This window comes from Arvicanthis niloticus, chromosome 4, assembly GCF_011762505.2.
Source record: "Arvicanthis niloticus isolate mArvNil1 chromosome 4, mArvNil1.pat.X, whole genome shotgun sequence".
In the NCBI taxonomy this organism is placed as follows: Eukaryota; Metazoa; Chordata; class Mammalia; order Rodentia; family Muridae; genus Arvicanthis; species Arvicanthis niloticus.
The window spans coordinates 112,721,913-112,735,048 of NC_047661.1; the positions used below are offsets into that span (position 1 = coordinate 112,721,913).

A 13,136-nucleotide genomic window follows, 5' to 3' on the forward strand; every position below is an offset into this window, starting at 1 on the left:
TGAAGTGATACCTTGATGAGTGCCTGGCTGCTTACGAAGGATGGCTTACCCAGATACTTCAGCAGAGTTTACAGGGACATGGATACAACTCTGGTCAATATTTTCAGAAATACAATACTTAGGAAAGATTGAGTCTTCATAGGGGAGAAAGAAGGGTATGATGTGTTTAAAGGAAGCTTGGTGGATATTTAAGCAAGGATATTGGACGGAGGGTGGGAGAGGCAAAGGATATATGTAAGCCTGGGTGTGGGTATCTCCTAAAAGAATCACCACAAACTTCTTAAGTGAGCTTACTGGGAAAATAATCTTCCCTGGCACGTATGCTACTGCGCATATTTCTAACTGCAACTTTGATCAACTTAAAGCTCTAGTTTTTTCTGCATAATTAAGTGTCCAAGTCTTCAAAAGCATGCATTTATGCATGTGTAACATGATGCAGAGCTCACTAGTTTAATTAAAGTCTTATTTCTAGGGCTGCTTCTGATGGCTCTGGTTTTTGTTGTTGATGGTGACATCATCATTTAAAAAGTCCCATACGCTAATCACTTTATGAAAGTTTAACAATGTTAATGGCAGTTGATCTCAAAACAGTGGTGCTTTAACCTCATTAAACAAATAAGGAACTTGGGTTTTAAAACTCTTAAAGTACAAAGTATTGAGTCTTTTCTCAAAAGAACACCGAAGGCAATTTTTGAAGATTGCATAGATACCACATATATATATATATATATATATATATATATATATATATATATGATATAATTATGTATAATAGTAGCCCCTTCTTGCTCATGAGAATAAATTATGAAATCTATATTAAAACCATAGAGAATACCAACCACATTGTATATTTACTATGTGTTTTACATATACCTACCTACAAAAATTAGGCTCATAAATTATTAAAAATACCAACTAGTAATTATACAGAAGGACTATAATAATACATTTTTCTTTTAATATTTTCTATACTGTGCTAGTATGCCCAGAGAGAAGGGAACTAGTTAGGGAGGGCCAGTGTATTTTAAATTTGCTCATGTTTTCTATCCACTTCTCTGCAGATATTTAGTCCTAAAAAACTTACAATTCCTCTTAGTTTTAGCACGCACGCACGCACACATGCACACACACACACACACAAGTCTCACCTGTATTCTAACTTTGCCAACACATTTACAGAAACATCTTTTAGGGTAAGAAAGTTTTTACTCCTTCTGGTCTAATATCCAAGTAATCAAACATGATACCCACCCCATCCCCAACACTGTTTCTTTAAAGAAAGACAACTGTCTAAAAGGCTGGCTTATCACTTGGTTCGCATTTATTCAGGGAAGAAAGAGGCACTTAGTAACTGTCACAGTCAGAGGCCTTTTCAGTTAGAATGCCACCAGCAGTGTGTAATTGCAAGTTTCTGATTTTTACCTAGGCTGTACAATGACAAAAGTGCCCAGCGCAGTTGGTTCCTTGTTTCTCAATATATCAAACACCTGGATCCATTGACTTCTTCCCCTGCAGCCAATTCTTTCCTCTAGCAGCAAATAGACGGCCTTGGGATCATCACTCCCATCTCTGGAGATTACAAGAGCCTCACACTGACACTGTGCAGCACTGATTGGATGGCTGGAGCTGTTCACAGTTGCCCCGTAGCAGTTGTCATGGCTCATTCCGGTGCCCTTTACAGAATGGATGCCTTCGCTCGTGCTGTTGAGTTTATTTCTACTTGCAGATCCTCTGCACTTAAAACAGAGCCAGTTCCTCCTTAAAGCAACAGCTTGTAAACGTGAAAGCTTTTGGATCTTCCTGGCTGTTCGTTAATTGCAGAAGGTTCTTCTTCAGGAACAAGTCTGGGGTTTCAGACCTTAGATTATTCATCTGAACAACATTGTCTTTCTTGTTATCTAGGTCAAAACTAGAATGTCAGGAAAGTGAAGAAATTTTCTGAACAACAGCATTTTTTGTCGTTAGTGAATTGCTTTCTTCCTTCCTTAACTTTTCTCACATTTAACAGAGTTTTGTTATACTAATCTGAGAAATAACTCCCAAATATATTCTATATAAAATCTTTGATTTTATACAGATATTGCTTACATAGCATATAGAATTAAAATTAGCAATATGACATAGGAATATTGTTGTAGTAATTGTTTTAAAAACAGCCTCCAGTGTGGCTGACTATCTAAGCTGCAGTGTCTCTGCCTAGATCAGATGCCATGTTCCGAGGCCATGAGGCCACGTGCGCACCACAGCTAGAAACAGCCAGACAGAAACACTAGCCCTGCCACCCACGAGATGCCAGCATGGGAGATCGCTATGCCAATCTTCCATGCTGTCTCTGCAAGGCTGGGCATTGCCCAGACCATCCTGCCAACCATGCAGGCCCAGTAGAAAAGTGAGACTCTAATGCTTAAAGATTAATCAAAGGCTTATATATTTGGTAATGATCAATAACAAGATGCCCTTACAATCAGAGGTGTAACCCAATATCTAACCTCCTACCTTTGACTGCTACAGACAAGCTAACAACTGCCTCCATGTCCCTGTCTCTCCCATCCTCCCCTCTTTACTCCTCCCCTTATTCTCCCACCTTAGCTCCTCCTACAAATATAATCCACGATTAAGGAGGTAGAATGTAATCAGTCATGAGGGCAGAGTTAGGAGATGCAATAAGGAAACAGATTGGAGGATGTAGTCTGAAGAAAAAAGAAGCAGACATAGATTATAGAATACAGGAGACCAGGGAAAAGGCAGGAATATGGACTGTTCCCAAAGCTCCCTGAAGGAACTAGTCTCTTCCCATACCTATATGACTTTTAGCTTAATAGGACTAATTTTCTATTTAATCTCCAGATATAAACTTTAAAAAAAATTCCACGTTGGTTTTAGGACACTACACTGGGTAATTTCTACAGTAGATACAGAATCGACAGAGATGACAATGAATTAAGGGTTGGGAAGACACATTAATAAGGAAAACGTGCCAACATTTTTTTTTCGAAATAAGCATATGTTTAATGTTCAGTTTTTTTGGTGGTTGATTTACCCTACAAAGTATCTCTGTCTTGTACTGTGCTCCAGTGGACACAGTGCTAGCCTTCTCTTTTCAGATACATCAAGGATGGCTTGTGGAATAACCATGTTTCTGCTTTGCCTGTGGCTCATACCACTTTTGCCCATCAACACACAGCCTTGACTAGACACTGAGTGAAAGTAAGATTGCTGGAAAGATGCTTGATGAGTATAACAGAGGCTTATCATCAATTAAATCAAATATTTGAATGTCAAGAATTCTCTGTCTCCCCTTTGGGTTCTTCTGGTTTGATTTGTGAGCTGTGGTAATTTGCTTATATTTTATCCCCTAAATTACTGATTAAATTATACTTTCAGTCCCACTCCCTATAGCCAACAGAATAATGTATTCCTTAGCATCTTAAATAAGCATGAAGTGTTTTAATACATCATAATGTGTATACTACTTATTTAATAATTTACACACACCATGGGTGGGGGATATAATCCTTACATGAATTTAGACTTTATTATGAATTTATGAAAATATACTTCAGAAAAATATCTTTTGTTTTGTTTTCATTTCTCTGTCAAGCATATCTTTAATGAAAGTTAGGGCTTCTGCAAACCCTCTTTCTCCCTTCAAATGGGATAATGTCAATGGAAATTGGTTTCTAATTATTGGACACTATTATCTTCAGTCCATCATAAGACTGATAATCAAAACATTGTTTTAATTATTTATCAATTAATTTAAAAGAATTTACTACATGTGAAACATAATAGTAGTTTACATGAAAAGATATGGCTTTTATTCCCTGCCCCCCAAAGGTATTTTTCATTCATTCTCTTTCAGTTTTTTTTTTTTTTTTGTGGAGAATTCTGTTCAAAACTATTAAATGACTGTATGTTATTAAACATATTTTGAGAAGATTGGGATGTTCCAGAATTTTCTTATGTGTAATATGGCTGTCCAAGGAGATTTGATTTCAAATAATTAAGAATAGAGAAATGCTGAACTTGAGAATGTTTGAAGAAGGAGAAGTAGCTGGGCAAGAGCTTCAACAGGAAGCAAAGCAAAGATAATACACTTTGGTCAGTGGTGTAACTGGCTATGATTGTGTGTGTGTGTGTGTGTGTGTGTGTGTGTGTGTGTGTGTGCATATGTGTGTGACACACACGCACACACACACACGTGCGCACAGGGGTGGATGATACTTCCAAGATCCATGGCTATGGCTCTTGACAAGAGCTAAGAAAAGGAAGGTAGTCATCCCTGAACAGCCTAGGCTTGGCATGCAAATCAGATGTGGTCCAGGTCCACCCTTCTCTGAACTAATACTTGTCTTTTCTTTTAAGATGCCTGAGGAAGTATGCAATATAGAGGAAGAGGTGGAGACCTTTGCCTTTCAGGCAGAAATTACTCAACTCGTGTCTCTTTATATTCAAACAAGAAAAATTTCCTTTGAGGGTTGATCTCTAATGTTTCTGATGCCTTAGACAAGATTCACTTTGAAAGCACCACAGACCCGTCCAAGTTAGACAGGGTTAAAGGTGAAAATTGACCTTATTCTTAACCCTCAGGAGCACATGCTGACTTTGATAGAAACAGCCATTGGCATGACCAAAGCTGACCTCATACAGAATGCAGGAACCATTTCTATCTCTAGCCCAAAAGCATTCATGGAGGCCCTTCATACTGATCCAGGCATTTGTATAATTGGAAGTTTGGTGTTGGATTCTATTTAGCCTATCTAGTGGCAGGGAGAGAGGTTGTGATCACAGAGTATAATGATGATGAGAAGGATGTCTGGACGTCTTCTGCTGGTGTATCTTTCACAGTTTGTGCAGATCATGGTGAATGCATTGGCTTAGGGACCAAAGTGACCATTCACCTCAAAGACCAGACTTACTTAGAGGGGTGGAGTGTCAAAGAAGTGGTGAAGAAGTACTCAAAGTTCATAGGCTATTCCATCACCATCTATTTAGAGAAGAAATGAGAGATCAGCAATGATGAAGTAGGGAGAGAGAAAGAGGAAAAAGAAAAGAATGACAAGAAGACACCTAAGGATAAAGATATGGGATCAGATGAGGAGGACAGTGACAAAGATAAGAAAAAGAAATAAAGAAGATTACAGAGAACACAATGATTAGGAAGTCTATGTCTTAGGATTTTATTGCTGTGAAGAGGTATCATGACCACTGCAACTCTTACAAAGGAATTTCAGAGGTTTTATCACTGCAGAAAACATTGTGGTATGAAGGTAAACATGGTTCTAGAGGGACCTGAGAGTTCTACATCTTGATCCATAGGCGTCAGGAGACTGTATACCACACTGGGCATAGCTTGAACATAGGAAACCTCAAAGTCCACTTCCACATTAACACTTCCTCCAACAAGGCTATACTTTGTAATAGTGACACTCATTGTGAGCCAAGGATGGAAACACGTGACTCTATGGGGACTATTCCTATTCAAACCATCACAGTCTATCTGGTCAAGAAATACTAATGATATCACTTAAGAGAAATATGGTGAATTCTATAAAAGAACTCGCTAATGATTGGTAAGACCACTGGGCAGTCAAGCACTTCTCTGCAGAAAGTCAATTTGAAGTTAAGTGTATTGTTTTTCATTCCTTACTGAGCTCCCATTGACCTTTTTTTAGAACAAGAAGATGAAGAAAAATATCAAACTATATTTCTGTCATGTCCTTATCATGGACATCTGTGATCAAGTGATACTTGAGTACTTCATCTGTGGTGTGTTTGACTCTAAGAATATGCCCCTGAACATCTAACAAGAAATGCTCTAATAGAGAAAGACCCTAAAAGTCATTTATAAAAACATTGTGAAGAAGGACCTTGAGCTCTTTTCTGAGTTGGCTGAAGACAAAGAGAACTACAAGAAATTTTATGAGGTATTCTCCAAATGTTGAAAGCTTAGAATGCATGTATATTCTATTAACCACCAGAGCATCTCTGAGCCTTTTCACTGTCACACTTCTCTGTCTGGAGATGAGATGACTTTCCTGTCAGATTATGTGTCTCATGTGAAGAAAACACAGAAGTCTATCTGCTATATCATTGGTGAGAGCAAAGGTGGCCAACACTGTATTTTAGAGCATGTGCAGAAGCAGTTCGAGGTGGTGTATATCACTGAACCTATTAAGGAATAGTGTGTGTAACAGCTCAAGGAATTTGATAGAAAAATATTGGTCTTGGTGACTAAGGTAGACCTGGAGCTACGAGAGGATGAGGAAGCAAAGAAGAAATAGAGGAGATCAAGCCAAAGTTTGAGAATCTCTGCAAGCTCATGAAGGAGATCTTGGATAAGAAGGTTGAAAAGAAGATAATCTCCAAGAGCCTCCTGTCTTCACCCTGCTGCATTGTGACAAGTGCCTATGACTGGACAACCAAAATGAAGCCGAACCTGAAGGGCAAGGCACTTCAAGTTTACTCTACAATGGGCTACATGATGGCCAAATACCACCTAGAGATCAATCCTGTCCACCCCATTTTGGAGACCCTGTGGCAAAAGATTGATGCAGACAAAAATGTCCTGTCAAGGAACTCGTGGTGCTGCTGTTTGAAACTGCTCTACTCTCCTCTGGTTTCTCATTTGAGGATCCCCAATCCCACCCCAATTGCATCTACCACATGATCAAACTAGGCTTGGGCTCTGAGGAAGATGGGGTAACAGCTTAGGAGCCCAGTGGTACCATGCCTGATGGGATTCTCCTCACACGTGAGGATGATGAGGATGCATCTTACATGGAAGAAGTAGATTACAGAGCACATAGAAAGCCCATGTCCTCTATGTACTTTCCCTTGGCTCCCACAGAGCCTGTCTGGACCTGAACTTTTTGGCTCTCTGCTCATGTGTACAGGATCTCCTCTATCCAGTTTGCGCCTAAGGCAGGCAAATCCCCTCCTACAGGATAGCAGGGTTGGGTATTATGTTTTATGGGTTCTGTTTGTTTTATTCTGTTCTGAAATTAAAAGTAAAGTAAAGAAAAAAAGGAAAAAGAGTATAGAAGAGAATGTTTTCAATATCTACGATACAGTAGGACAGGGTGGTAAGTAGCCTATTCACTGTTTAGAAAAGAAAATTGAGAGTTTGCTTTGAGTCTGAAACCCAGATCACTTTAAACTATTACCAGAAAAGTAAGTTCTTTTAGACAAAAACAGAATCGCTCATTCAAGAAGAAACAGCATATGACTCTTTGCTCAAGAGTTGAAAACAAAAAGGCACATGGCAAAAGTAAAATGTTAATTGTAAAAAATGTCATTAAGATTTTGCATAAAACCAATAGTAACAGAACAGTATCTCTTATAGACCCTGTGATTGTTTTGTTTTTTGTTTGTTTGTTTGTTTGTTTTTCTGAATCTTCACATTAACCACCCTGAGAGGAATTGAGTGTGTATTATCAATTCATGGTTTTGAAGATGACACTCATGAAGGACCCACACTGCCCTAGTCAATCATCTGTGAGATTTCAGGATAGTGGGCTCTTTATTCCATAGTTCTTCATTGCTACAATAAAAGGCTTGAATCTATACCAAGATAAGGTTGGCACAAGGTTTAGTAGGTAGTTTTAGAGGGTCAAATACCAAATAGCGCAGGTCCATCCCTGGCAAGGGTACACCTTTCTGTATGTCATTATGAAGGATCACATCATGGTGGGAACATGCATGAAAAGAAGTTCAAATGCTAAGATAGACAGTCAGAACAAGAGACCAAGAAAATGTCATCAATCCCTTAGCAGGAAATAGTTCTGTGACCTAAGACCCTGGCAGCAGGCCTTTTAAAGGTCAGGCTAACTCTTGACATTCCCATACTAGAGATCAAGCAGCTAGTACATTAGTCCTGGTGCTTTCACTCAAGACATAGCAAGTCTCAGTTGCTCAGGCTCTACATCCATAGCAAATGTAAGGTACAGTTCATTGGCTCTGAGTCTTTGCAGAATATTGAGAAATCTCAGGCCATCATTAATGAAACAAATAATTTTTTTATTTATGAAGTTCCCTTGGTGGAGGATACCATGTTTGTTCTTGAATAAAGGAGAATACATCACTGAAAGGCAATTGCTTTTTGGATCTAAGACAAACACAAGAAAAAAAGAAGTTTAAAAGTGGATCAAAGAATAACTAAGAGTTAAACACATGCATGTATGTACCTCATACATAGTAGCTCTAATAGACACATAAACTTGAGTCTGGGAACTTTATTGACAAGAGAGTAAGCACACGGGGTAAATATGAGATATAGCAGAAAGAAAGAATATGGTAAATTTGTCTGATGTCTATAAATATGAGTAGGAAGCTCTTTGAAAAATGTTTTACTTGGCATTTAAATCCCTGGGTGTCAATGGAAATGATTTATATGAATTTTAGTACATTTATTTACTATTGACAAAATTTTGGGAAATATTAAAAAGAAGTATTGATAAATATAGTAATTATTATTTTATTATAATAAAAATAAAATTTTATTATAAATAATTTTTTATTTATTAAATAAAAATTTTATTATAATAAAATTCCCTGAGACTGTACTAGGAAGATTGAGATTAACAGTCAGCCTATCTTAAAACCCTTGAGATCTTGAAATTTCTCAAGGAGACATGCTGTATGGAAAAATAATGCAAGTTAAAGATACTTTTACAGCCTATGTGTGATTCCATTCACATGAAGTGTCCTCTTAGGGCAAATATTTAAAGGCGAAAAGCAGATGGGTAAGTATCCAGGGCTGAGGATGAAGAGTGCATAGATAGTGTTCCACTAGAGAAGACTTCTTTGTGGAGAGGGTAATGAAAATTGTGTCAATTAGATAAAAAGGATGATTGTAGACCTGTAAGCATATATTAATATCCACTTCAGAATGAGTTTTATGATATGTAAATTATATCTTAGGAAAACTGTTACAAAAACTCACAACCAATCAAAAGGCAGAATTGGGGAGCTCTGATCTCCAATAAGGCACCTACATGACAACCCCTACACCTAAGGCATGATCATTGTGGAAGAGGGGCCGAAAGGCTTTTATGAGCCAGAGGACAATGGGTTTGATGTGAGATCATCTTCTAGGAATGTCAGAAACTACAAGCATGAAATCTCAACGTCATAGCTGCCTAAACATGAGCTGAACAAAAACTATAGCAATAGACATGCTGATGTAAAAGAGGAAAAACTCACAAGGCCTCCTCCCTACACAAAGAACCTCAGGCAACCAAGGAGTAATGAAAGTAGAAGAAAGATTCTTCTCCATGCAAGAACATACTAACTGGTTATCCAAGACTCAATGGTCAGTACTGAAAGTGAGATATAGATGTAGATGTAGATGTAGATATATAAAGTATATATATATGTAAATACATATATATACATATATATGAGTAATATTATACAGACTTAGCAGGGTATATTTATATATAGAAATATCTAAAGTAATTGATACAGAAAAGCATTTATTTACCTAGGCTGATTTTAGAACCAATCTTTTCAGCTGGGAAAGTAAAATACAATGATTTCATTAGCTATCATGGGACCAAAATTTCAAAGCTCAACATTGGAAGAAAACCATTTTCAAGCAAAATGTGACATTATTCTTAGAAAGAGAGAATAGGTGTGGGTCAATTAAGAACATAGATGTCAGGAGCTAAGCCAATAGCACAGTAGAAAAAGAACTTGTCAAGCAAGCATGGGGACCCAAATCCCCAGAAGCCACATAAATGCCAGTTAACCTGCCTGCTCTCCTATAATTTCAACCTCAGAGATTAGAGATGCAATTCCAAGAGCAAAGTACCTAGTAAGATCAGACATGGTGGTGAGCTCTGGGTTTGATTGACAGCCTCTGCCTAAATGAATAAGGTAGACGGACAACAGATGATGATTCCTACAACAACTTCCAGCTTTCCCTTGTAAAACTCACATATACATGTGCCCACACATATACAAATTTACACTACAAAAAATTGGAAAAAGAAAAATAATAGAAATTAAAACAAAATTGATGTCAGGAGGCTAGAAGCATAGGTCAGAGAGTATTGATACTTGTCACAAAGTCTGATGTCCCGAATGTGATCTGCAAGATCCACATACTGAAAGGGGAGAAACAAATCCAACTTTTCCTCTTACTACCATATGCACTGCCACCCAATTGCATGTGCACACAAATACATACACAGAAATATATACACCAATGTAATTAATATTATGAGATAAATGTCAAATTTAAGACATAAGCTAGAAAATAAATTTCTAACAGTGATCAGCCATCAGTGTGATGATAGTATATAAAGAATAAATAGGTCTTAATTTCTCATATCTAGAAATCAGAGAAGGCTAAATTCAAGGGCTAAGCCTTGAACATCATGACTACCATAGCTCTATTCTCATTTACTCCCCAATTATGAGAGATTTAAAACTAAGCTTGTTCTGGATCCCAAAACTTGGAATGGTAATCTATACACTCCAGATGCAGGCACATGAAAAAAAGGGGGCAGGGGGGAGTTGGTCTCTAGATTCTTCCAAATTCTCTGTGCCCCATATCACTTCTGATTAAATGTCACTACTCTCCTCCCATCTTGCATGACATCAAGGCATAAGTTTATAACTTACACAAACACCTACACCTTTATCCCTGGTGTCCAATCCCTTCTAGCTTCCATGTGGCAAGTAAAAGAAGAACCAGGTTTCCTTAAGGAAAGAGTTCTGTAAATCGAAGAAACAAAAGGCCTGGTTACCATATTCCATAAGCTCTGGAAAAGTATTAAGTGGGAATATGTTCTGAAAGAGATGGATCACATTAAGAGAAACAGAAAGTTGGACAAGAGAGAGCCATCTAACCGGTGGCTTTCCTAGGACACGTCTTATCTGGAGATGCAGACAGTGGTAACACATTGCACAGGAGGTACTAGCCTGGAGTCTAAAAAAGTTGAAGTCCCTTTTTACACAAAGCAGAGCTACTATGATGAATCATAAAACAAGAAGAGGTTTACATGGGATTTGATAAGGTATATTATCATAGAAGATGAAAACTAATGAGGTAACTGCATTTTATGAGATGCTGCATCCTTAGAAAATAACCTCAAAAGGTATGCAGATAGGAGTAAAAACACACACTTGCCTTTCATAGTATTTTGACTGAGAATTTTGCATTTTCTAATTCTCTCCCTGTTATCTTTAGTTTATCTGTAGACTGTGGTCACTAGCCTGTCTGTAATCATTCTGTTTTTTGAATCTGTGCCCTATCAGTTATGCCTGTCCCTCTGTAGTCTGTTCTCTGTATTTGTTGAACAGCATAGAAAGCATGGCACAGGCAAGGATAAGTGATTCTTAACAGAATTCTTTAACAGACTTTTACAAGAAAAGAAATATTCCTGACCCGGAATGAGTCACAATTAGCACTCAGTGCTGAAGGCTTTAGCAACTTTTTTCGCATTTGCAACATTTATGGCGAATATTTATCATATTGTTACTTCCAACCTGTTGGCTGCTTTTAGATAATAATTACCATAGCACATATACATACATACATTATTCTGGGTCATGTACATAAATTAAATTTAAAGTTACGCATTAACTTAGGCTGTAAAAGATGCATGAGAAATCCTCTGTAAGAACATTCTCTTAAAGGCAGGTTAAACATCAACAGTCTGAGTACACAGTAGTTGTCTTAGGGTTAGAACATAAAGTCAGGTCAAGACAGGAACTCAGTAGCACAGAATCCTGGAGGCAGGAGCTGATGCAGATGCCATGCTCATTAGCTTATTCCTTAGGGCTTGTTCAACCTTATAGAGCCCAGGGCCACCAGCCCAGAGGCAGCAACACCAACAACGGGCCATGCCCATACACCTCAATGACTGATGAAGAAAATGCTTGAGGCTTGCCCACAGACCCATCTTCCAGAGGCATTTTTCAGTTGAGGTTTACCTCCTCACATGACTATAACTTATGTCAAGTTGACATAAAACTAGCCATCATGGTAGGATAGCAGGTTAAGCCTATTAGTCCTAAATAATCCCAAGGCATATTTATTAACTTTTGACTTTACAGGAAGGCCTACCCAGTAAAGGTTTTTTGAATGCTATATATATATATATATACTTTAGGAAGCCTAGAGAATGCTCTTGTTTTTCAGGGCAAGAAAGACTATCACAGCAAGAAGGCAATTGGAATTCAGAAGCGTAGGTAGGTAGTCTAAAAGCCAGGGTTCTCTATAACAAGAATCCCGGATACCAAAGGGAATAAGATCCCAACGTAATCCCACAACTTAAGCCATGAGAAACGAAATGGTGATAGTTCCAACTAAGGCCAGCATTGGCATGCTAGCAAAGCATCATGTAGAGGTAGCTATGGACGATAGGAAATGAAAACGTAGTGCTTAGTACAAGACTACTAGACAGCTAAAAGAGGAAACAACCAATCAGCATATGCTCCTACCACACTACATGAAAATCATGTCTGAATTTTAGCTATTTTTAAGATCTGGACCCTACAAACTTAAGAAGATCCCTAGCAGAAAGAAGCAGCTTTATTATATCAGGTACACATATGGTCATGAGTTGTTTAGTTCTTTACCCAAATTGTCCTGTGACCAATTGTAAAGGCTTATATACTGAGATTCCTGGGCATTTTGTCAAGTTCATATTAAGTAGGATGAATGTTTATAAGAAAAACAGGATTCCTTGGATACAAGAGTAGATTTTATTTCACATATCAGAAGAAGCAGAATTCAAATATGTTTCCTACCACAGTCAGAACTACTATGAACTACTATGAGAACTACTATTAGAACTACTATGAGAGCAGGCAGGTGCTCTCACAGCTGTAACTAATTAATGATTCTGCTCATATATGATTGCTGTATGTTGGATTGTAGAGAAAGGTAGGGGACAGGTGACTTGACTTTTAGAGCACATATATCAAGGAAAATGCGTCTGTGACTAAATTTAACCAATAGCACAGAGAGAAGTGCCACGGAAAGCAGAGCTTTCACAAAGACTTGGATGTTTAGGTTTTCACATGTAACTCCCTCTTTGAACCTGGACTTATTGCCACTTGCAGAGGTACGGCCATCTGGACAGGCCACATGAGTTAAGAGAATCTCTTTATGTTCCCATCTA

At 38.0% G+C, this 13,136-nt stretch overlaps 2 pseudogenes; both read left to right on the forward strand.

Moving 5' to 3' along the window:
- Window positions 1-3,965: 3,965 nt before the first annotated feature.
- On the forward strand, window positions 3,966-5,368 carry LOC117707443 (heat shock protein HSP 90-beta pseudogene; annotated as a pseudogene).
- LOC143433724 (heat shock protein HSP 90-beta pseudogene) lies at window positions 5,265-6,867 on the forward strand (annotated as a pseudogene).
- The last annotated feature ends 6,269 nt before the right edge of the window (window positions 6,868-13,136 follow it).